Raw genomic sequence first — 26,079 nt, forward strand, 5'->3', positions numbered from 1 at the left:
TTAAATCATCTGAAGGTAAATAAGTCATACTAACATGTTACGAAGATTTAACTTCGTTCCAGAATATATTAATTCATTCTAGTAGGTTTTTACTTCATTCCAGTAGGTTTTTACTTCATTGCAGTACGTAAATGTGGTTTCGCCGTCGTGTGCCGTTCTTTCTCTCTACAATATCTATCACCAACGCCATGGCGCTAATATGGTTTAATAAACACATGGAATAATGTAATAAATTATTGGAATGAAGTATGTGTAGAAGCATTTGAAGTCCTACGGGAATGAAGTAAAAATCTTATCCAATGAAGTAATAATGTTTCTGAATGAAGTAATAAACTCACTTGAATAAATTGCATTTTTAAATGTTAATCAAGCAAAAATCCACGTCAATGAATTCGAATGAAGCATATGTTGAATCATTTCAAAACCTATTGGAAGCAAGTAAAAACATGTTGTAGTTTCAACGTATTACGTACAGAATAAAGTAATAAACCTATATAATGAAGTAAAATGGGCTTGTAATGAAGCCGAAAAAAATTTCACGGCAGCATATCTGAAGGGTCTCTTGTGGTCTATGAGTCGGTTTTCGTATGTAATTTGGAGTGTATCCAACTGATCAGGAAGAGATTCCCGACCCAGCTGAGTTGTTGGTACGACAACCGGGACCTGGCTTCAAACAATTTTCCTCAACCCACTTCTACTGATTAGTATAGTGGAGGTAAGGGTCGAATCCCACAAGGATGGACACGTTTGGATAACTACGGTGACTTTCCTGGGTGTTTTTGGTTAGCTACCACGCTTGGGTTGAGATTTTACCTAGGCAAGAAATAAAGGAGGTACTCTACTGACTAGTGGGTGTGAAAATAACAGGCATGTGGTGGTGTTCGTGGAAATAGGGGACAAGGTGTCTCAGAGGCATATGAAAAGTAGACAGTTACTAAAAGAGGAAATTTTAGACTACAAGACATATCTGGTGGCTGGGTGGCTCTCTGACAGGTCTGGACAGTACAACTGAAAAGTAGGGAACAAAAGCAAAAGTAACTTAAAAGTAAAGTGGTCCAAACTAAAGTTGATTTTGACATTTTCTTCTTCACCAAGCATTAACAAAAATCAGATGAACACAAACACCATAACTAAACTTCAGATTCATAACCTCAAACTCAAGATCCATTGATTAAAATGCTCAAACTTAAAATAAACGGTGAAACTGCAATTTTACTTCTACTGGCTAACATGCAAGGCGGTGATCACAGCGCGGAACAGAAACTCATGCACGAAAATTTGACTAAAACATAACTACAACTTCAGATCGACAACTCCAGGTAAGAAAACACTTAGAAATTAAAAGCAACAACTAGATCTAATTTTCCTAGGCAGAATGAAGCAAACTCGAACCAAAGCGACATACGAAATAGAAACTTCATAATTTAAGCGTTGGAACTTCACAAAGTGCTTCAAAAGGCAACAACGATGAGTGTTTGCAATAAAACCAACGACGAAAACAAGTAAAGATTAAACTAGAAAGCAAAATAACGATTGTTTAGCCACTTCGGGCGATGATACTGCTATACTACTGCGGCAACTGGCTGGAACGGTGGATCGATGACTTCTCCGGCAGATTCTTGGACGTCAAGTGACCATAGCTGTGGCGAGGAACGAGAGGTTGGACAATGCTGAAGGAACTGATCTTCTAGAGAGAATTCTAACTGAGTGTGGTGGTTGGATTTTCTCGAACTCTAAGGGACCAACTCTAAAGGCGAACTCCTTCTCTCTCTCCAAGTGGCTTCTTTTATAGGGAGGCTTGCCCTTGCTTTTAGGGTAGACTTCCTTCAAGTTTTGACTTTTATGCCCTTGTTAATGATCATCCCAGCTATCCTTCTTCTCCATCTCGAGCCTTTTCTCTGGAATGCATCCTGGTCAGTATTGCACCCTTCTAGCGCCCTTTTCACTTGCTTCACCTGAATCGTCTCCTACTGACTTGGATCCTTTAATCCTGCACACTTGAGCAACTGTTTTGCAGATAATACATGCATTTCACGATATACTGACCAGTAACCAAGGCTTAGAATACGACTTATCAACATCTCATCAAAAAAACTAGACCAATAGTTCGGTCTTTAAAATTGGTTCGACATTGATCACAACTCTCTCTCTCTCTCTCTCTCTCTCTATATATATATATATATATATATATAGGGTTTTGATCTATGAAGACCAGATTTAAATACAGAAACGCAGAACGCGGTCATACGTAGGGCATTTTTAAGTCATAGTTAGTTTATTTTTAGGTCATGCTAACAAAGCATGATCTAAAATGATCTTAACATGACATAAACCCAAATCTTATAATATGACCTAAAACTACTTAATTATGACCTTCCGTGTTTTGAGTTAATTATTGACCATTAGATCATCTAATCCTAGGGCCAAGATTTGGGCTGCATTTTTGGATTTAAACACATACTTGTTTTGATCATCTCACATATAGGGGAGCATTAGGGTCCTATTGCCCCCTTAGTGTCTATTTCCTTCTTAATATCAACCATTAGATTAGTATGATGGACGGATTAGATGAAGCCTCACAAAATCATCCCGTGTTGCATTATTAGGTTCATTCTGTGCATTATATGGGTAAAATTGTAAAACAGCCGTGAATTAAAACGGAAGGAGCGAGATTTAAGCGGGATTTTGCAGAGACCTTCCATCTACTCACTCTCTCTCTCATTCCAACCGCCTCACTCCTCAAACCCACGATTCAACCTCGTCTCCCCCAATTCCCACCCATTTCCAAACCCTAGCCGCCACTACCAGCCACCGAAATCAATCCAAAAGTCGATTTTCGCCGTTTATTCAACCCTCCGACGCCGTTTCACTGTCGAAAACTCACTCCCTTGGCGCACGACTTCCAGTTCAAGTAGACATCAAGGTAGGGTTTTTATGCTTCAATTTTTTATTAATAGCTGATTATCACCTACGAAACCATTGTTAAGCGGCGAGTATCAACGGCGACACACCGTTTGATTCACCGTTGGGGTCAATTTTTCAGCAAAAATTCACAATTTTTTGGGTCTATTTTTCAGAAAAAAAAATGAAATTGTAATCAATTCAACTAGGGTTCTGTCCATTATTGAAGTTTTTTACTTTATTTGGTATATGTTCGATTTTTGCGCGTGGAACCAAAACGATTTTGTAGATGGTACTGGAAATTGACCATTTTGTGTTTAGTTTGTTGTCGATTCTGTCCATTATTGAAGTTTTGGTTGATTATTGAGTTATTTCTTGGTTTGTGGTCGATTTGGATTAGAGAACGTAACTGATGTAGTTTTTGTGTCTTACAGAGCACAAATGACGAAGAGGGGCGGGCAGACTATAGAAAAGCCAACCAACAGAGACTGTAGGTTACATAATTGGTCCCCCAGTTTTGATGCATTATTCGTTCGTTGTACTGCATTATTAAGCATTCTCTTGCAGTTGTACTGTGTATTCATAGTTAAATTATGCATTATTGTCAATGTTGTGTATGTCATGATGTTGTTTGAATATGAAACGATTGGAACACACATAGATGAAGCATTATTTGTTGGTTTTGTTACGTTGTCGACTATTGACTGTGTTTTGATGTATTAGCCTTGTTCTTGAAATCTGAAGCGATTGTTTCATTAGAATTGATGCATTTTTTATGCTTCTGTGCATTATGATTAGTTTACTGTATAGAGTGACACCATTATTAAGTTCATATTATGCATTAATAGGCTTATATTATGAATTACACATCAGACGTTAATGAATTATTGGTCTGATTTATTGCATTACATAATGAGAATGATACATGACTGACTGTATGTTACATTATTGGTCTAATTTATTGCATTATATTAACATCGTTTGTGCATCATTTATTCTGTACATTCTATGGATTGGTATGCATTACTGTTTTTTGGTGTAGTGAATGGTATACAATGTCGTGCATTATTTGATGGAATGTAAACATTGTTGTACGAAGTTTTGTGCATTATATTGTTACTGACCTTTGGTTTCTGCATTACACAATACACAACTGATACATCTCTGTTTCCTATTCTGGACAACATCTAAGCAGCGTCGGACTGATTTTGACGAAGCGGTTGATGATGTGATTCCAAGCGCATTAGCCCAAAAGCTTCGGAAAAGATTAGCTGAGGACAAACCTGAGACTAGTACAGCGCGGGAAGAAGGTCAGAAGAAGAAGCCGATGGGAAAGAAAGTCGACCATCTGTACTGTCGACAGACCCCTACCGAGTTCATTACTTGTATACAAACCCTGACTCCACGGTAGAAGGAAGCCGTGAATGAACTTGGGTTCGGCCCTGTCCTTGATATCAACATCAAGGAGATCCCAGGATACCTATTGTACTGGGTCCTAAAGTCGTTTTATCTGGCTCAGTGCCAGATTACGGGCTGGATTGATCGCATGAGTAATCATTGAAACGCTATTTACATTACTTTTAACTATGTTTTTTTTTGGATGACGCATTTTGGAATTGAGAAAAGACGACTTATTTCTTTGCCTGTTTTGAACAATACATAGCTCTTGCTATCTGAAGCATATTGTGGTAGTAGTGTGTGATGTCGTAAACACAACATATATAATGTATGTAATGATCCCAGTAATGCCAATGTACTGATTAATAATGTGAAAGAGGGTAATAAGTTAACTGGATTTGATGAACTCTTGCTAGGCATGTTATGGAATAATGGAAGAAATAAATCGAATAATGAACAGAATGTGCTTATTGATGACCTGATCCAGAAATGAAATCTACACCAAGTTAAGTCGTTGCGTGCAATAATGTACAAAATATTACACTCTAAATTAGTATTATCAACCGTTTTACAATATCAGCTTAAAGCAATAATATTCCCCGGCAACGGCGCCAAAAACTTGATTCACTATTTATTAGCACTAAAAATACCTGCAAGCATACAGGGTAGATCTAGTATAGCTAAAGGTCAGTACCGGGATATCGAACACAGGGAATAAGATTGCAACTGACTACCATATACTCCCTTCGTCCCATTAAATATGCAACTTTTGTTTTTCGGCACAGGATTTTATGTAGTGTTGTTTTGTGAGTTAATGAAGAGAGAGTAAAGTAAGAGAGAAGAAAAAGTAGAGAGAGTATTGTTTCCATTTTTAGAAATATTTCATTTTTAATGGGACAGACAAAAAAGGAAAACGTTTCATTTCTAATGGGACAGAGGGAGTACTAAGCATCACATACTATCTAGAGACACAGAGTTTTTGGTTTTGGATTTATTAAACTAGACATAAAATAAATAAACAAATAACAAGAAGCATAAAAACATATGATACAAAGAAGGCTAATGATGTAGAATTTTAGGATCCAAAACACAATCGACCTCCTTGAATTACGGTCTCTAGAGTTATTAAGTCGGTCACTTAACTAGATTAAACCCCCTCCCGAGGTGAGAAATCCGTAGATTAGGTGTAATAATTGAAGTCCCCTTCTAATTCTTAGACCTAACTCCTAAAAGATCGTTAAGACCAATGACCTCACGTGAAACCTCAACTCTCCCGAGTTCTATTGAATTAAAGTGTGAATTATCCCTCGTCCAAGTCAATTATTTCGTCTCCCGAGTACTCTAATCAACTCTAGCATGCATTCAAAAGGTAGCTAATCAATTGAATATAGAAGGCACAAGGATAAATCAAATAACTGCAAGAGCTAACAAGGAAAATCAATTGAATATCTTCACCAAAAAAATCCACAAAAGTTGTTCTACTCATAGACAAGTAAAAACTACAAATAAATTACGAGACATGAAAGAAATTGATAAAACCCAAGGTTGAATCTTCAATCTTCAGTCTTCTCTTGCCTGGATCTGCAGAGCTCCGCTCCAATGGAAGATGGATGAATTAAATGTGGAAGATGGAATGGAAGAATCTATAGAGGGGGAAGGATTGGAGGTTCTGAGATCAAAATTAAAATTAGGTTTAGAGGTATTTATAGGCCGGAAAAAGGTTAATTTTCGTGGCCTTCAAGATATGGGAGAGATTTGGCTTCACAATATAATAATTTATTTTCTGCACTGCGCAACGTTTGTAGAATAGTCATAACTTTCTTCACAGAACTTCGATTGAGACGTGCGAGATATCCACGCGAAGCTCTTTCAAAGAGGAAGAGAATGGTATGAACTAAGCACTGATTGGACTTCAAAATCACTGGCAGAATGGGCTCGAATAGAGGCTGTTGCACCTTGGCCTTTTTGCACTTTTTTATATCTTTTTCTATCATATATCAACAAACACATTAAAAATACCAAATGTATAACATATGCAATTTAAGAACATAATTTGCATGATTGACATTTAAAACGAGTCAAATCTAGTCCTTAAAAACATGCAAAATTCATGTTTGTCAACTCCCCCAAACTTAATTATTTGTTTGTCCTCAAACAAAACAAGAGAAAAACTAATATAAAAACACGGATGCTAAGAACTAGACTTCATAGTTGCCTCAAAAATTGTAACAAGAAATAAAGAGTTTGACAAGAATACAAATCAAATCAAGCAAAGCTTATTAGTGCATTTTCATTACTAGCTCGTTGATCACCTTGAAGTACATGCGCTCACACGTGTTTAGAAGTGTGTTTATCACTCACTCTCAAGGTGTATATTGGAAAAGGTGTATGCTCTCATATCATGCAACATGCAAAGTTTACCATATGCTTGCTCAAAGTCTAATCCCTCCTCTACTTGATGTGATTAAAATCAAAAATCCGAAAGGTCTTTATATTGGGTTATAATGTAGGCTCTTTGGTAAGGTGAGGAAATATGGCTAAAAAGTGACTAAACCCAAACATAGCAAAAGTGATCAAGTTCTACTACATCAAACTTAGCACCCCACCACCAATTCGAATCTCAGTAAATTCTAGACTTTGTCTAAATTTCTTCTCACTTCCCAAATTCCTTTGAATTTTTTTTCTTTTCTCTTTATTTTTTTTTACATCCTTTTTTTTTATGCACAACCGAATATCTCATTCAAACTACAGATGTCTATGCACTTTTTACAAGTAAGCACACTACTTTTCTCTCTACCTTATCTCTCCAACTCTTTTCACAAAATATAAACTAAATTCACCAAGAGTGCATGGATATTCCCCTTTATTTAGCTTCCAAAGAAAAAGGCTTTAAAGGCTCAAAGTGGCTAGCTAGGAAAAAAAAATGTAATGAGTAAGGTCAATAATTAGGATATAGAAAGTAGCTATGAAGGATGGCCTGACGTCCTCTTTTATCATTTAAACACTATGTAGATTTCGGCAGACCAGGAGCAAGTTCTAGAAACAAATACATGAATGCAGATAAATCACACAAGAAAGAAATTTACAGCTCAAGTCTCACAAGGTATAAGCATGATACAAGGCAAACAAGCAATTCATTAATTGTGCACATTTTCACTAAACCTTCAAATCAATGCATCAAGTCAACTCAACCAACACATAAAAGAAACTTTTTATCATAGGCAACTCGGTCTGATGTTTCTAAACATGAATATTTCTAAGTTTTCTATGTTATGCTCATGACAAGATTCACCTCGGGTTTACTAAAATAAAAATAAAAAACTAACAAAAACAACTAAACTCACGGTCCACCATTTCATTCCCCCAAACTTATTGAAAACTACATTAAGAATAAGTTTGAAAAGTCGGTAGGGACGTGAGTAAACTAAAAATAAAAAAAAATAAGAAAAAAAATGATACCAATGTTGGGTTGCCTCCCAACAAGCGCTTGGTTAACGTCTTTAGCTTGACGTTCTTTGAAACTCAAAAGTTAGCCCCCATTCTCGGGACTTCCTTTGGGATGCCTTTTGTACCTACAATTTCGTAATGTGAGTATAGTATGAAGAAAATTGTAGTACAATGCGTAACATGTGGCAATCCCCCAAACTTTAATCATACCAAGGCATAAAATATGCAAATCAAATTATCTACCTTAACATGATCATTTTTCATCCTCCGTAATATTCTCTAACCCCCAATTAAATGCAAAAATTTTCAACAATAGACAAAGATCACGCAAAACAATTTAAGCTCTTAAAAACACAATTCATGCAAGAACAATAGCCTCGCAATGCTAAGAACATGAACTATATATATCAACAATCAAACCAAAGTGATATTCAATTTTCACCCACAAAGATCAAATATACTCAATCACACCAACAATAATTAATTCCAACAATCCAAAACATACAAATTCATCATTGCTCATCAAACTCTAACTCAAACTACCAATACATATCAACAACAAAGTCATTCAATGAAAGAATTCAAGTTCAAAGCTCAGAGATTAAAAGAGAACGTACCTGTGACGCCCCGGAATTTCGTTCCTTTCTTTCGAGATAAATCGGATTTATTAGCTTAATTAATTTCTTTTAGAAGATGTGTAATCGTACATTCCTCGCCGTATTCGACTTTGGAGTAATTTAAGTATCTTCGTTGGAGGAAATAAAATGCAAGGAAAATTTAAGTTTCAAGAATAAAAGTGGAGAAAATACTTTCATTAGAGAAATGCGGATACACCTTGAGGAATAAAATACATGGATAATGGAAATAGTACATGCCTTCAAGTGTGATAAAATCAACATGCACCTATTCTACACTATCTATCCACTTCTTTAATTCTCAAGTTTGGAAGCAAACTAAATTGAGGATAGAACCAAATGGGCTCAAGAGGAGCATCTTCTTTCTTTCCCTCCCATTCTTATTCTCGATTTTGCTCCCCTCCACAAGCTCCAAGAATGCCTCCATGTACCTACAAAGTTTACACCAAATTGGGGTTATAAATTTGCACACAAGTAAAGAGGGAGGGAAGCACAAGCTAAATAAGAGATGGAGCAAGTAGGTGAATAGTGCAGCTAGAAGAGCTACAAGATAGAGCATGAGGTAAGCCAATCTTGGTCACCATCTCTTCTAACATCAAAAGAGATTCAAGACAAAGAAGGCACAGGAGAAAGAGCTCCTACACAAGCCCAAAGTAGAAGATGAGTCAAACTCTCATCTCCCCGTCGATCAAGGCCGAGAAATCAGCCAAGAAGATCAGCCACAATCACCAAAACGGCAAGAATCTCACAATCATCAAGCTCGAAAGAGAAAGAACTAGCAACCCCAAAATAGGAGCCTTTGCCTCCAAGATTCCAATCACAGACAGCCAAGCAAAGTGGCTATATAAACCACCCAACGCCACTTCTCTCCCATACCGCTCAAGCACCCCAAAGTTTGAATATTTTTAAGAAGTATCGAAGGAGAGGCGGTGGCAGAGAGAAGGAGGTGGCAGCCAAGAATCAAGGATTCACCAAGTGAGGTAATTCCCTCAACACCCTTTGCATCATGTAGAGCTAGCTCAGTAGATAGCACAAGAACTTAGAATTTCTATAGGATTCTCACAACCAAGTATGGAACAATAGCAGAACCCTCAAGTTCTCAATACAGTAAGCTAAGTGCCCCAATTGAGAAATCAGAACTCTAATACAATAGCTAAAGACCAATTCCAGTAGCTACATTCCTTCTCATATCGCAAACCCCACTCAATGCAACTAAGACTTCCCACATCAAGTGATAAAGCAGTAATAACAATCTGCCCAAGAACATAAAGCTTTAAAAGACCAAGCTTTGAAAGGAGTAAGGGGGGAGGAGACTTAGCTTGAGAGTAAGGGGCTGTTCGGCGTCGAGCAAGCGTCGATGCGACCGAGGCAGCGTAGACAGCAGCCTTGCTCGACGAGGCTGACGGCGAAGAAATCGGCGGCGATGGAGGCTGGCGCGAAGGAGGCAATGTCTCCTCTCCACTGCTGGCTCGCCGAGAAGAGGAAGAACGCCTACCGGAGGAAGCGGGGGCGTCAGCCTCCGGTAAGTATCGCGGCTGCCTCGCGAAGGAGGCAGCAACGTACGGCGAAGAATGGTGGCGGGTCTGCTCGTCGAGCAGCCGGAGACGAAGTAAGACGCTTCGGTCATAGACACACCGGAGAAGACGAAGGGAGAAAGGCGACGCCCTTTCCCCAATCGGTGATTTCGTCGGGCGAGGAAAGTTTGTCGGGAGAAAGCTCGACGGAGAGAGGAAACTTGAAGGAGGGAACGGCGGAGGCGGATTCGCCGGAAGCGGCGACGAGTTGAGGAGAGAGCTCCGGCAACCGCCGGCGAGCCAATTTAGCGGCGGATAGTCGTGAGGAAGAAGAAGAAGACGCTGCGTCTCTACTCTTCAATTTAGGGATTTTGTTTTGGAACTAAGAGAGGAAAAGAGAATTGGTTGCAGGGGAAGGAAGAGAGAGCTCCGGCGACGCCGGAGATGGCGATTCGCCGGAGAGGTGGCGAGGAAGAAGGGCGTAAGGGCCGCTGCCTTGATACTCTGTGAAGAAGGGGTTTTGAGAATGAAGTGAAATTGGGATATTTTTTGAGAGAGAGGGAGATGTGTCGATGGGTGAGGGAGTATAATATGGGCTGCCCCATTTCTAAATTTTGAAGTGGCCACTCTACTTTTTTACTTGTTGGACCTTTGAATAATAAGAGGATTGGGCCCTAATAATTAAATCAAGCAATTGGGCCATCCTAAGCTAGTAGGGAGTGTTGGGCTCTAGCATTTAATTAGTAAATTGGGCCAAGGATTTAATTATGAGAAGTTGGAATTAAATTAAGGATATTTGAGTTGGAGCTCAAAAGCCGAGGAATAAATCTCCAAATAATTTATTTAGACTCCGGGAAAATAAAGAAGTAAAGTGGGAGACGCGAAAGCTGACCGGCGTTGCCCCGCGACGCCATGGGCGGCCTTAAGAAAAATCCGAGGAAAAGAATTTTAGAAGAGACTTTCCAAGAATTTCCTATTCTTGTAATTAAGGGCCGAGTATTTGTTTAGAGAAAATAGAATTTCTCCAAAGTTAATAAAGAGAATAAGTAAACTCTGCAGAGTAGTGAAGGTGAGGTAGGATTAAGAACAATCCTATAAGCCGAGACTGAGATATAGGTGCTATCCAATAGGATGCATGCATTCTTTCTAAAGAGAAATAATTCAAGGGATAAATTGCTCGAGGGCGAGTGAGGCCAAAGCGTGTAATTGAGTTGAGACATAAGCATATCAGGTGGGCTTTCTTTTAATATCCAGCACTATAGTGTGGATATAAAGCAAATATTTGTGAAATTATGAAAAATCATCTTTTCTCAAAATGAAGCAGTGATTGTTTTAAAGTTGTTGTCATGCCATAAAATGTTTGTTTTGAGGCCTATCTGTTGGGGTAATAGCCCGCGGGTTTTGGCGATGCCAGCCCGAGTTTAACGAATTCGGTTCCCAATAGGACCGCAAATCCAGTGCGGAATAACGTGCACGAGAGCCGTGAGCCATCAGCGGTTGGCCGGCGATGTGTCCGCTGAAGGTGGCCACCTTCACGGTACACGATTCTCAGATAAGGCGAGGATCCAAAAGAACTTAGACTGCAGTCGGACTTTTAAGATCACAAGAGAATTTAGTATGCTCGGGCCTTTTAAGAAAAACCCCCATGCGATACTGTACATGGATGACAACTATATATTGTATGTTTTGTTTTCGGCATGTGTCCATTGAGTACTCCTGTACTCAGCCCTGCATGTATTTATAAATGTGCAGGTTGAACGTCAAGAGGATGGAGAAATGATCGGAGTCGATGCTACTAAATAATCCAGTGGATCTTTTCACGATTCGTGTCTTCATACACGAAGTCGTCTAGTATGGACTTATTCCGCTGCTCTTTTGTGAAGTGAGACATCTTAGAATCTCACCTTCGAACTCTGATTTATTGATGAAATGTTTATTCTAGTTCTAAGACCATGTAATGGAACATTTGACTTCTATTCTATGATATGATCGACTTGGCCTTCGGGCATATTCACAAGTTCTTTCCCCTTTTCTTTCCCCATTTCTTTAATCCCCCCCATTAGTCGCGATTTACCCGCTTTCGCTATCCTTAGCAAAGTGCGGTCATGACAGAGTGGTATCAGAGCCACTCTGTTTCTTTCATGCTCTGAGATCCAAACTTCCTTCAGTCAAGATCAAGACTTGTTCACTAGATCATTCCAAGTAATCGACTCGATCATCTCCATGACGTTCAACCAAGTTGGAAGTAAAGAAGTGAAATTTTGAGATAACCGATGCAAGAGTGACCAGAGATAATCCCAGTCGAGAATGAAGGAACATAGTGTGAAAGTGAGTTTCCTAGAAGAATGTAGCTCAAAATGAGACTACAATGGATGAACTATAAATCCTATAATTGCTTTCCTAAGCAACAATTTTGAGACGATGCTAGACCAAGTTAGGCACGAAGGCGTGATCTGCGGTGACACGAGTTTTTGCGCCAGAAGAGCCAACGCCCAGTGCACGAGAGCACAAGAGGGGCAAATGTTGAAAAGGGAAATGAGGAACGATGCTATAAGGGAATAGCAGAAGATAGATCCTCACTGTGGCTATGCCACTTGATTAGATCCGAAAGAGAGTATCGATTCCATCACGTTTCGCGAGAACCTTTAGAAACGTTAGATTTGAGGTGTGAACTTAGTTTGTTGACGTTAGATCACACAGTATAGTGGCTCTAGTTGAGGACTCCTTTGACTTAGACCCTCATGCATCGCTCTTACGCTACGTTTTTCTTTGAGCACCTCCTTCTGACCTGTGACGTACCCTTTGTGTAGATGGAGGGACGTGATCCCACTAGACTCCCGTTGAGTATTTATGAGAGTTGCGCAGAGTATGCACTCCGCGAGTTCAGAGCTTATCGACCGTACATAGGAGAGAGCATAGTACCGATCGTGAGCAGGTTTTACCAGCTGTGGGAGAGGACCCACCAGTACGGCGGCGCTACGGAGCTCGATGGCATCCACCAGCTGATCTCCGTACTCCCCGAGGAGTGGGGGGCATGGGCCGAGTGGCTGTCCAGCAGCTATATCTATAGGAGGATCGACAACCAGGAGGAGGTGGAGGATTTTCGTGGCTTCGTGTCTTTTGTTTTCCTACATTCCGTACACTACCCAGAGGTTCCGCCTATTGCGGAAGGTGACTTACCGCCACCCTCACTTCAGTGGCGCTCGTCGACCCGTCCCGAGGACGGCACACGGGGAGTTCACGACCACGAGGCAGGGTTGTCCCGGTAGACTGTTACAGATCTACCCCCAGGTACCAGCCGAGAGCCAGGGATGCGCCGGCTAGATGGCGCAGGGTATGACCCCGAGGGGCGGGGCAAGGCCCCGATGATTGCGATGATTGCGATGGATGAGGAGGAGGACCTAGGGGAGCCATGGATGGACCGTGCGGTGGTAGCACGGGAGAGAGCCCCCGAGAGGGAGGGGCAGATGCTAGAGGTGCACATTCCACCACGGGCCCACGTCTGGGATGAGGACTTTCACGCCGGTCTGCGGCGACAGTCAGAGGAGTGGGAGGCTTGGCTGCAAGCCCTCCGTGTTGAGATGGACCTAGATGAGGCTCTGATCCCATTCCGATCGAGGACAGTGATGACGACTTCGAGGGGAGCTCGGGAGTGAGCTCGGAGGGATCAGACGATGAGCAGTAGAGAGGTTGTACCATTAGAAACGTCCTAGTATGATGTCGTTCTGATGTAGTTGCTCTTTTCTTTCTAGGACTTTCAGTAGATCACATTTTGTTAGCACATAAGACCCGGGATGTTAGGAGGGCAGTGGCTAAGTACTTTAGTGATGTTCCGCAGTATCGGGGCTTCACAATATGTACTTGGGTGTACGTTTTAGGATTCATCTTTTGTAAAAAGTCCTTCCGAGGCAGACTCTTTTATCCCTTGATGATGTACTGATCTGATGGTTTTTATGGAAAATTCATTATCTTGGAAAAGTTGTGTTCGCTTCTATGATTCAGTTGTTATGTTCTGCCCTCAAAATTTGGATAGTACTTAACGAGTAATTGCACGAACTATTAGGATGCCTCCAAGAAGAGCTGATGGGCCATGAGGCCGAGGACGTGGGAGAGGCCGAGGTCGAGGCCGAAGAGAACTCCCTATCTTGGAGGAAGAAGTTCAAGGAGATTGGTATGAATTGACACCACCCCCATCACCTGTTCCACCGCCTTCACCACCTCCACCACCACCCCAGCCACAGGACCGTTAGGTCAAAGAGATGTTTCTGAGACAGAATCCACCAGTGTTCAATGGGTTAGGAGACCCAACTGTTGCTGAAACTTGGATACGCGCACTGGAGCGCATATTCAACTTTCTGCACTGGACAAACCAAGAGCGTCTATCTTGCGTGACCTTTCAACTGACTGGACCTGCTGACTTCTGGTGGGAAGCAAGGAAGAAGACCATGACTCCGGAGCAACTCAGGGAGATGACTTGGGAGGAATTTAAAGCTGAGGTCTATGGCAAGTACATCCCTAAGAGCTACCGGAAGAAGAAGGAGGTAGAATTCTACCATCTGAAACAAGGACGGATGTCAGTGACTGATTATGATCGTATGTTCTGTGAGATGGCTCGGTACGCACCAGATCAGGTGGACACCGACCAAAAGATGGCCGAGAAATTCTGTACCGGTCTGAGGTACGAGATAAGGATGACTCTGGCCAGTCATGAAGGACTGTCCTACAATGAAGCTCTAGGACGAGCACTGGACATTGAGGCAACTATGCCGGGAGAGAAAACCGGGTCAGCTGTGAATCATGCTCCACCCCCAACTCAGTCCCAAGCATCCAGGGACAAGAGGAAATGGGAAGGACCGCAGGCCCAATCTGAGCCTAAGCAGGGAGGATATGGACCGAGCAAGCCACAAGGTGGCGGATATAAAACTACCCCTGGGTCATTCAAGGGGAATACCCCAAAGTCCCGCGAATGCCCCAAATGCAACATACTGCACAGCGGCATTTGCAAGTCAGGGACGGATGGTTGCTTCAACTGCGGGAAGACTGGGCACTTTGCCAAATACTGCCCAAGCAAGACTTCAGGGACGGGAGCAAAATCTCACCCGTCAGCTCAGCTCCCACAACTGCGCGCAATGAATGTTCAACCTAGAGCAAATCCACGACAGGCACCGAGGAATCAGCAGCAGAGGCCAAAACTCCCATCACAGGCTCGAGCTTATGCAATGAGGCAGAAGCAGCCAGAGGTGAACCAGGGAAACTTGGCAGGCATGGGTAAGCTCTTCGATACCCCTGTTATGCTTCTGTTTGATACTGGTGCTTCGCATTCGTTTATTTCTGCAAATTGCGTGACTACTTTGAAACTCACTACTAAGGAGTCAGAACATAGAATGGAAGTAGTTTCCCCAGTAGGAGGTCGTATAGAGATTTCTCGTACTTGCTCGAACTTAGAAATCACTCTGGGTGAACTTAAGATTGTAACGAACAACTTGAGTGTTATGATCATGTGGGATGTGGACATAATACTAGGAATGGACTGGCTGGCTGAAAACCATGCCACGATCCTTTGCAAAGAGAGGCAAATTTCTTTTGGAAACCCCGAAGGTGAAGCTACCCGCTTTCACGGAATTTCTTTAGGAACGCGAAAATCTGTAATCTCGATGTTGCAAGCCAACAAGCTGATGGGGAAAGGATGCCCCGCATACCTTGTCTACTTGAACAAAGAGGAGAAAGACGAAAGGAAATTGGAAGAAGTCGACATCGCTCGCGAATTTCCGGATGTGTTTCCTGACACACTACCGGGTTTGCCGCCAGACAGGCAAGTGGAGTTCACTATAGATCTAGAACCAGGATCTGCTCCAGTATCAAAGGCACCATACCGAATGGCCCCAAAGGAACTAGATGAACTGAAGGTACAGCTGCAAGAACTCCTGGTCCTGGGATTCATCAGACCCAGCTTCTCGCCATGGGGAGCACCTGTACTGTTCGTCAAGAAGAAAGACGGGACCATGAGGATGTGTGTGGACTACCGAGAGCTTAACAAGCTGACTCTCAAGAACAAGTATCCCTTACCCAGGATCGACGATTTGTTTGACCAGCTCAAAGGAGCTAGCGTGTTCTCCAAGATGGATCTGAAATCGGGATACCACCAGCTGAAGATTAAACCAGCGGATGTGCCCAAGACGGCCTTCCGAACCAGATATGGTCACTATGAGTTTACGGTGGTGCCGTTTGGACTAACGAATGCACCGGCAGTGTTCATGGACCTGATGAACCGCGTTTTCCATCCTTACCTCGACAAGTTTGTCCTAGTCTTTATCGACAATGTGCTGATATACTCTAAGAATAGGAAGGAACATGAGGAGCATTTAAGGACTGCTCTAGAGACGCTTCGGGCGGAGGAGTTGTACGCCAAATTCAGCAAGTGCGAATTTTGGCTCAATGAGGTGAATTTTCTTGGACATATTGTGACAGCGGAAGGGATCCGAGTGGACCCTGCAAAAGTAGAGGCGGTACGAAATTGGAAAGTACCAACTACGCCCAACGAGATCCGAAGTTTCTTAGGACTGGCTGGCTACTATAGAAGATTCATTGAAGGATTCTCGAAGATTGCACGGCCGATGACTCAGCAACTCAAGAAGGGAACCAAGGTCTCATGGTCTCCTGAGTGCGAGGCAAGTTTTCAGCTGTTAAAGGAGAAATTGACCAGCGCACCCGTACTAGCAGTCCCAGAGCCAGGGACGGACTACGTTGTGTATACGGATGCCTCCAAGAGCGGACTTGGATGTGTGTTGATGCAGAATGGGAAGGTGATCGCTTATGCGTCACGGCAACTCAGGCCACATGAACTTAACTATCCAACACACGACCTAGAACTGGCGGCAGTGGTCCACGCCTTGAAGATTTGGAGACACCACCTATATGGAGTTAGGTGTGAAATTTTCACGGACCACAAGAGGAGATGACTGCGGCATAAATTACCTCCCAGGCAAGGCCAACGTTGTGGCAGACGCGTTGAGCCGGAAGACTCAGCACCAAGTGGCAGTCCTATTCACTCAGGAAGAGGAATTGCTGCGAGAATTCGACAGAATGAGTTTAGAAATGGTGCGAGCACTCGAAACTGTAGAAGGCATAGTTTTTACTCTAGTAGTTATTCTCGATTTAAGAGGCAGAATCATCGAGGCCCAGAGACGGGATGAAACTCTAGAGAAGTTGCGCCTAAAAGTGAGAACGGGCGAACAAAAGAACTACCAGGAGGAGGCAGATAACGCCCTCACATTCGAAGGGAGATTGTGTGTGCCGAACTAGGAAGAGCTCAGAAACGAGATAATGAGCGAGGCGCACGATACTCCATACACCGCCCACCCAGGGAGTACAAAGATGTATCAGGACTTGAAGAAGAAGTTCTGGTGGGACGGTATGAAGAGAGATATAGCATCTTTCGTTGAGAGGTGTCTTGCCTGTCAACAAGTGAAGGCACTACACCAGCGACCTTATGGAAAGTTGCAGGCGTTGGAAATTCCCGAGTGGAAATGGGAACATATAGCTATGGATTTCGTTACGGGATTGCCGAAAACTCAAAAAGGAAATACTGCAATCTGGGTGATAGTGGATCGTCTCACTAGGAGCGCCCATTTTGTACCAATACCTATCACATACGGGTTGGAGAAGCTAGCCCAGTTGTGTGTGAAGGAGATCATTCGCCTGCACGGCATACCGTTAGACAAAGATGCTAAATTCACGTCCAGATTTTGGAAGAGCCTACAGAAAGAGCTAGGGACGCAGCTGAATTTTAGCACAACTTTTCATCCACAGACCGACGGACAGTCGGAGAGAACGATTCAAACACTAGAGGACATGCTAAGGGCAGTAGTGCTTGATAGAGGGAGCAATTGGGAACAAGTATTGCCGCTAATAGAGTTTGCCTATAACAATAGCTACCAGGCAACGATTGATATGGCTCCGTACGAAGCTCTGTACGGAAGAAAGTGTAGATCACCCCTCTATTGGGACGAGGTTGGTGAAAGGAAGATTTTGGGCCCAGATGCGGATGAAGAGATGATAGAAGTTGTCAGAAACATCCGAGAGAGGATCAAAGAGGCTCAGGACAGACAGAAGTCCTATGCAGATCTTCGACGGACGGATTTGCAGTTTATTGTAGGAGATAAGGTTTTCTTGAATGTATCACCCTCGAAGGGGATCACCAGATTTGGAGTCAAGGGAAAACTCCGACCCCGCTACATAGAACCGTATGAGATTTTGGAAGTGGTCGGACTAGTAGCTTATCGATTGGCGCTACCGCCAAGCTTTGGAAACGTTCACAACGTGTTCCATGTATCTCAGCTTAGAAAATATGTGTTCGATCCGAAGCACGTGATCCACCAAGAAGAGATGATAATTAATCCGGATCTGAGCTATGAGGAAAAGCCAAAGAAAATTTTGGATAGAAAAGTGCAACAATTGAGGAATAAGGCGATCACTTCGGTGAAAGTACTGTGGGAACACCACGGGCAAGAAGAAGCCACGTAGGAGTTGGAGGATAAGATGAAGGAACGTTACCCCGAACTTTTCGAGTAGAGCTACAAAAATTTCGGGACGAAATTTCTTATAAGGAGGGTGGAATGTGACGCCCCGGAATTTCGTTCCTTTCTTTCGAGATAAATCGGATTTATTAGCTTAATTAATTTCTTTTAGAAGATGTGTAATCGTACATTCCTCGTCGTATTCGACTTTGGAGTAATTTAAGTATCTTCGTTGGAGGAAATAAAATGCAAGGAAAATTTAAGTTTCAAGAATAAAAGTGGATAAAATACTTTCATTAGAGAAATGTGGATACACCTTGAGGAATAAAATACATGGATGATGGAAATAGTACATGCCTTCAAGTGTGATAAAATCAACATGCACCTATTCTACTCTATCTATCCTACTTCTTAATTCTCAAGTTTGGAAGCAAACTAAATTGGGGATAGAACCAAATGGGCTCAAGAGGAGCATCTTCTTTCTTTCCCTCCCATTCTTATTCTTGATTTTGCTCCCCTCCACAAGCTCCAAGAATGCCTCCATGTACCTACAAAGTTTACACCAAATTGGGGTTATAAATTTACACACAAGTAAAGAGGGAGGGAAGCACAAGCTAAATAAGAGATGGAGCAAGTAGGTGAATAGTGCAGCTAGAAGAGCTACAAGATAGAGCATGAGGTAAGCCAATCTTGGTCACCATCTCTTCTAACATCAAAAGAGATTCAAGACAAAGAAGGCACAGGAGAAAGAGCTCCTACACAAGCCCAAAGTAGAAGATGAGTCAAACTCTCATCTCCCCGTCGATCAAGGCCGAGAAATCAGCCAAGAAGATCAGCCACAATCACCAAAATGGCAAGAATCTCACAATCATCAAGCTCGAAAGAGAAAGAACTAGCAACCCCAAAATAGGAGCCTTTGCCTCCAAGATTCCAATCACAAACAGCCAAGCAAATGGCTATATAAACCACCCAACGCCACTTCTCTCCCATACGCTCAAGCACCCCAAAGTTTGAATATTTTTAAGAAGTATCGAAGGAGAGGCGGTGGCAGAGAGAAGGAGGTGGCAGCCAAGAATCAAGGATTCACCAAGTGAGGTAATTCCCTCAACACCCTTTGCATCATGTAGAGCTAGCTCAGTAGATAGCACAAGAACTTAGAATTTCCATAGGATTCTCACAACCAAGTATGGAACAATAGCAGAACCCTCAAGTTCTCAATACAGTAAGCTAAGTGCCCCGATTGAAAAATTAGAACTCTAATACAATAGCTAAAGACCAATTCCAGTAGCTACATTCCTTCTCATATCACAAATCCCTCTCAATGCAACTAAGACTTCCCACATCAAGTGATAAAGCAGTAATAACAATCTGCCCAAGAACATAAAGCTTTAAAAGACCAAGCTTTGAAAGGAGTAAGGGGGGGAGGAGACTTAGCTTGAGAGTAAGGGGCTGTTCGGCGTCGAGCAAGCGTCGATGCGACCGAGGCAGCGTAGACAGCAGCCTTGCTCGACGAGGCTGACGGCGAAGAAATCGGCGGCGATGGAGGCTGGCGCGAAGGAGGCGATGTCTCCTCTCCACTGCTGGCTCGCCGAGAAGAGGAAGAGCGCCTACCGGAGGAAGCGGGGGCGTCAGCCTCCGGTAAGTATCGCGGCTGCCACGCGAAAGAGGCAGCAACGTACGGCGAAGAATGGTGGCGGGTCTGCTCGTCGAGCAGCCGGAGACGAAGTAAGACGCTTCGGTCATAGACACACAGGAGAAGACGAAGGGAGAAAGGCGACGCCCTTTCCCCAATCGGTGATTTCGTCGGGCGAGGAAAGTTTGTCGGGAGAAAGCTCGACGGAGAGAGGAAACTTGAAGGAGGGAACGGCGGCGGCGGATTCGCCGGAAGCGGCAACCGCCGGCGAGCCAATTTAGCGGCGGATAGTCGTGAGGAAGAAGAAGAAGACGCTGCGTCTCTACTCTTCAATTTAGGGATTTGTTTTGGAACTAAGAGAGGAAAAGAGAATTGGTTGCAGGGGAAGGAAGAGAGAGCTCCGGCGACGCCGGAGATGGCGATTCGCCGGAGAGGTGGCGAGGAAGGAGGGCGTAAGCGCCGCTGCCTTGATACTCTGTGAAGAAGGGGTTTTGAGAATGAAGTGAAATTGGGATATTTTTTGAGAGAGAGGGAGATGTGTCGATGGGTGAGGGAGTATAATATGGGCTGCCCCATTTCTAAATTTTGAAGTGGGCCACTCTAATTTTTTTACTTGTTGGACCTTTAAATAATAAGAGGATTGGGCCCTAATAATTAAATCAAGCAATTGGGCCATCCTAAGCTAGTAGGGAGTGTTGGGCTCTAGCATTTAATTAGTAAATTGGGCCAAGGATTTAATTATGAGAAGTTGGAATTAAATTAAGGATATTTGAGTTGGAGCTCAAAAGCCGAGGAATAAATCTCCAAATAATTTATTTAGACTCCGGGAAAATAAAGAAGTAAAATGGGGACGCGAAAGCCGACCGGCGTCGCCCCGCGACGCCATGGGCGGCCTTAAGAAAAATCCGAGGAAAAGAATTTTAGAAGAGACTTTCCAAGAATTTCCTATTCTTGTAATTAAGGGCCGAGTATTTGCTTAGAGAAAATAGAATTTCTCCAAAGTTAATAAAGATAATAAGTAAACTCTGCAGAGTAGTGAAGCTGAGGTAGGATTAAGAACAATCCTATAAGCCGAGACTGAGATATAGGTGCTATCCAATAGGATGCATGCATTCTTTCTAAAGAGAAATTATTCAAGTATTAATTAGCGTGCTACGCTATTTATTTTCAAGGGATAAATTGCTCGAGGGCGAGTGAGGCCAAAGCGAGTAATTGAGTTGAGACATAAGCATATCAGGTGGGCTTTCTTTTAATATCCAGCACTATAGTGTGGATATAAAGCAAATATTTGTGAAATTATGAATAATCATCTTTTCTCAAAATAAAGCAGTGATTGTTTTAAAGTTGTTGTCATGCCATAAAATGTTTGTTTTGAGGCCTATCTGTTGGGGTAATAGCCCGCGGGTTTTGGCGATGCCGGCCCGAGTTTAACGAATTCGGTTCCCAATAGGACCGCAAATCCTGTTCGGAATAACGTGCACGAGAGCCGTGAGCCATCAGCGGTTGGCCGGCGATGTGTCCGCTGAAGGTGGCCACCTTCACGGTACACGATTCTCAGATAAGGCGAGGATCCAAAAGAACTTAGACTGCAGTCGGACTTTTAAGATCACAAGATAATTTAGTATGCTCGGGCCTTTTAAGAAAAACCCTCGTGCGATACTGTACATGGATGACAACTATATATTGTATGTTTTGTTTTCGGCATGTGTCCATTGAGTACTCCTGTACTCAGCCCTGCATGTATTTATAAATGTGCAGGTTGAACGTCAAGAGGATGGAGAAATGATCGGAGTCGATGCTACTAAATAATCCAGTGGATCATTTCACGATTCGTGTCTTCATACACGAAGTCGTCTAGTATGGACTTATTCCGCTGCTCTTTTGTGAAGTGAGACATCTTAGAATCTCACCTTCGAACTCTGATTTATTGATGAAATGTTTATTCTAGTTCTAAGACCATGTAATGGTACATTTGACTTCTATTCTATGATATGATCGACTTGGCCTTCGGGCATATTCATAAGTTCTTTCCCCTTTTCTTTCCCCATTTCTTTAATCCCCCCCATTAGTCGCGATTTACCCGCTTTCGCTATCCTTAGCAAAGTGCGGTCGTGACAGAGTGGTATCAGAGCCACTCGGTTTCTTTCATGCTCTGAGATCCAAACTTCCTTCAGTCAAGATCTAGACTTGTTCACTAGATCATTCCAAGTAATCGACTCGATCATCTCCATGACGTTCAACCAAGTTGGAAGTAAAGAAGTGAAATTTTGAGATAACCGATGCAAGAGTGACCAGAGATAATCCCAGTCGAGAATGAAGGAACATAGTGTGAAAAAGAGTTTCCTAGAAGAATGTAGCTCAAAATGAGACTACAAAGGATGAACTATAAATCCTATAATTGCTTTCCTAAGCAACAATTTTGAGACGATGCTAGTCCAAGTTAGGCACGAAGGCGTGATCTGCGGTGACACGACTTTTTGCGCCAGAAGAGCCAACGCCCAGTGCACGAGAGCACAAGAGGGGCAAATGTTGAAAAGGGAAATGAGGAACGATGCTATAAGGGAATAGCACAAGATAGATTCTCACTGTGGCTATGCCACTCGATTAGATCCGAAAGAGAGTATCGATTCCATCACATTTCGCGAGAACCTTTAGAAACGTTAGATTTGAGGTGTGAACTTAGTTTGTTGACGTTAGATCACACAGTATAGTGGCTCTAGTTGAGGACTCCTTTGACTTAGACCCTCATTTATCGATCTTACGCTACGTTTTTGTTTGAGTACCTCCTTCTGACCTGTGACGTACCCTTTGTGTAGATGGATGGACGTGATCCCACTAGACTCCCGTTGAGTATTTATGAGAGTTGCGCAGAGTATGCACTCCGCGAGTTCAGAGCTTATCGACCGTACATAGGAGAGAGCATAGTACCGATCGTGAGCAGGTTTTACCAGCTGTGGGAGAGGACCCACCAGTACGGCGGCGCTACGGAGCTCGATGGCATCCACCAGCTGATCTCCGTACTCCCCGAGGAGTGGGGGGCATGGGCCGAGTGGCTGTTGATGCACTTTTTATTTGCACTATAAATACCTGCAAGTATACAGAGTAGGTATAGTATAGCAAAAGGTTAGTACCGGGTATTGAACACGGGGAAGATGTACACAAAGTGTCTATCTTCTACTAGAACTCAATTACTATCTGGAGAAACAAGAATTTTGGAAACTTTTGAAAACAGTAAATATTAAAAACAGTAAACAACTAAATGCAAGCAAATCACGGAGAGAAAAGTATAGAGATAAGGGGAATTCCAGGGATGTGCTTTCACTTTTATGGTTATACAAATTCCAAACTACAATACCCTAGCACAGTTAATACTTTGAAAGGACGAGTCACCTAGCTTATGCTCATGCGATATAAACGTTTATTACTAACATTAGGGTTGTCAATCCTAACACGTAACTCCAAAAAGCTCTTAAGACCCTTGAAAAGTCCTCACTCTCAATTAACTGTAGTGTCTACTAAGTGGATCTAACTCGCTAGAACTCTGTCACAGTTATGAAGCAAGTTGTATTGAATCATACATAATTTTGTCACTCAATTATGAAGCATCATGATTAACTTAGGGAAGAAACAAAGTAAAAACAAAACGGATATTAAATAGAAAACGGAATTGTATAACCAAAGTTGCTACTAACACATCCCTAGAATCCTATGAGTTTAGTTACACATGACTGAATAAACTAAAAACATAGATTGAAGGGAAAGCAATTTGAACATAAAACTAAAGCAAATAAAACCCGTAGGTTGAATCCTTGTCGTTCTTGATGTTCTTGAAATCCTTCTCCAACTCCTTGCACAATTGAAGTACTCTAGCTTTTGATCTCTATGAATGTGTTCTTGTTGTGTGAAAAAACTCTTTTTGATGAAGCTTGAGGTCCTATTTATAGGGGAAGATTATTCCTCATCATAGAAGGAAAAGATCTTCAAAATTTGGTAAATCTTGGAGCAAATCTAGGGCTGGTCGGATTCGCCGCCTTTCTCCGGCGGGCCGCCGCACCTTGGCCGGCGGTCGCCGCGTTGGAGTCCAGAGACTCTGACCCTTCGGTGGCGGACCGCCACATGTCCTCCGGCGGTCGCCGGGCGAGACTCTTCTCCTAGCGTATATTTCCGAGGCGGGCCGCCACATAGCTCTGACCGCCGGGCGCCGGCGGTCGCCGTACAACTTCGCGGAGGTCGCTGGTCGCCGTCTGACTCCAGATTTCCAGACTATGCGTTTTTACTCCCCTTTTCGGCTCAAATATGCACATTTCTCACAAAACACGTCAAAATACCAAAATGTATAGAATATGCAAATAATGGACATGTAGAGTGATTTGGATAACAAAAACGGACCAAATAATGGCCTTAAAACAGTGCAAAATCCGGGCGTATCAGCTGTCCAGCAGCTATATCTATAGGAGGATCGACACCCAGGAGGAGGTGGAGAATTTTCGTGGCTTCGTGTCTTTTGTTTTCCTATATTCCGTACACTACCCAGAGGTTCCGCCTATTGCGGAAGGTGACTTACTGCCACCCCCACTTCAGTGGCGCTCGTCGATCCGTCCCGAGGACGGCACACGGGGAGTTCACGACTGAACAGGTCCTAAGAGTGCAGTGCAGGTTTGTACTGTGATATGTGTCACTCGATCTAACAGGTCCAGAGGATTCGACTAGACTTCGAAGGCTAGAAGATCGTGGAACTATCAGAAAGGGGTCGTTGGGTGCACTCTGTCCCTTCAAAAACCTCAACCCACTATACTACAACTTAGCACACAGAAGCAAAGGATCGATCCCACGAGGAAGTAGGTGTTACGACACTGCATTTGAGGATGTTTTGGGAAAGGGGTTGGCTGCTGCCACGCAATTTTTTTGTGGGTCGAGAACTTAAAACTACTGGGTCTAAGAGATAAGCGAAACTTTACTCTACCTATTGGGTCTAATAGATCAGAAGAACTTTACTCTACCTATTGGGCCTAAGAAACGAAAGCATACGGAACATACATGACTCAGAGAAAATGAGATATTTTAAAGCTCTAAGACAACTGGAGTAAACTTAACTAGACAGACTTTCCTAATTTGGACAGACAAGCATAAAGCAAAAAGCAAGACAAGTTTCCTCAAACTACCAGGGTCTGGAAAAGCATGCAGAAAAGTAAAAGAGACAAAGTAGATCGTACTGACAGGTCTAGCAGATATGCAGAAAAAGTAAAGTACATGCAGAAAAGTACTGACATAAAGCAGATCTGGTTCTAACTACCAAAAACTTCATCTTCTTCAGGAATCAAACGAGAATAGCAGAGAAAACAGAGTATTAAACACCATGAAAACAAAGCAAATTCTAGATCTAGACTTAAAATGAGAAATTAAAGCCTAAACTAACAGATCTACGCTACTGGACCTAGAGGATGCAAAGAACAGAAAGTAAATAACCATACTCATGCACAACGTAAACATCAAGCACCAAACATACGAAATTTCAACTCCGAAACACCAAGATTTAACAAATCCAACATCTCCATATGCAAATCCCCAACCTCCAACAACAAACCAACAGATCTCAACTCCAAACATCCAACAACAAACAAGAACGAAAGCTAAAGACAAGATATTAACATAAACTCAGAGATATCCAACCAAAAACAAACATAAACTTCCATAATAACTAGAAATAAGTCTGAATCCAGCAGATCAAAGCAAGAAACTAGAGTTGCGAAACTAAAAACCAACAAGTTTTAAACGAAAACAGATAAGATTGTTTCTTCGCCTCCACAAGGCGGTGTTACACAGCAAAATAACAACGATGACGATGAGAATCCTCCATGTCCAAGTGCGCAGTAGACGAAATGAAAATTTGAAGTATGGAACTTGAACTAGAGCTAGGAGAGCGTAGAAGTGGCTGTTCACGGATTGTCTTGTTCTTCAGGGTTGAGCTCTTTATATATGTGAGGCTCTGATCCCTAGGGTATCCCCTCTGGTGATTTTACGCTCCTGCCCTTGAA

The 26,079-nt window shown here is 42.7% G+C and overlaps 2 long non-coding RNA genes across 2 annotated transcripts; both read right to left on the reverse strand.

The window, feature by feature from the left end:
- Positions 1 to 8,543: 8,543 nt before the first annotated feature.
- On the reverse strand, positions 8,544 to 10,454 carry LOC125187111 (uncharacterized). Its single transcript, XR_016130456.1, has 2 exons — positions 9,701 to 10,454; positions 8,544 to 8,812 (listed from the first exon to the last, which is right to left on the reverse strand). It is a non-coding gene; the product is annotated as an uncharacterized LOC125187111 (long non-coding RNA).
- Positions 10,455 to 18,690: 8,236 nt separating this feature from the next.
- LOC125189504 (uncharacterized) lies at positions 18,691 to 20,569 on the reverse strand. The gene is made up of 2 exons (XR_016130518.1): positions 19,847 to 20,569; positions 18,691 to 18,959 (listed from the first exon to the last, which is right to left on the reverse strand). It is a non-coding gene; the product is annotated as an uncharacterized LOC125189504 (long non-coding RNA).
- Positions 20,570 to 26,079: the final 5,510 nt, after the last annotated feature.

Source organism: Salvia hispanica, chromosome 5, assembly GCF_029641045.1.
Source record: "Salvia hispanica isolate PSC_SH4W2 chromosome 5, Shi_PSC_v1, whole genome shotgun sequence".
Classification (NCBI taxonomy): domain Eukaryota; kingdom Viridiplantae; phylum Streptophyta; class Magnoliopsida; order Lamiales; family Lamiaceae; genus Salvia; species Salvia hispanica.